Below are 343 nucleotides of genomic sequence, written 5' to 3' on the forward strand. Positions count from 1 at the left end.
CGCCCCCTCCCCCCCGCCGCCCCTCCCGCCCCCTCAGCCGCATCTCGGGCCGGGCCCCTCCCCCACCCTGGGCCTCCTCCACCCCCCACGGCGAGGAGGGGGAGGGGGGGGAGGGGTGGGGGGAGGGGCCGGGGGAGGGCGGGGTCACCCCGCTGGTCCCGCCCCCCTCGGGCCCCTCCCCCACCTTCGGCAGCTTCCGGGTCCTGAGGAGCCTCGGGAGGGGCTCCAGGGGGGAGGTGCTGCAGGTGAGGGGGGAGGGGCCAACGGGGGGTGGGGGAGGGGCCAACAGAGGGTGGGGGAGGGGACACCCTACACCCCATCCCCCCTCCCCCCTCTGTTACCC

This window comes from Corapipo altera, unplaced genomic scaffold, assembly GCF_003945725.1.
Source record: "Corapipo altera isolate COAL_440 unplaced genomic scaffold, ASM394572v1 57725, whole genome shotgun sequence".
Classification (NCBI taxonomy): Eukaryota; Metazoa; Chordata; class Aves; order Passeriformes; family Pipridae; genus Corapipo; species Corapipo altera.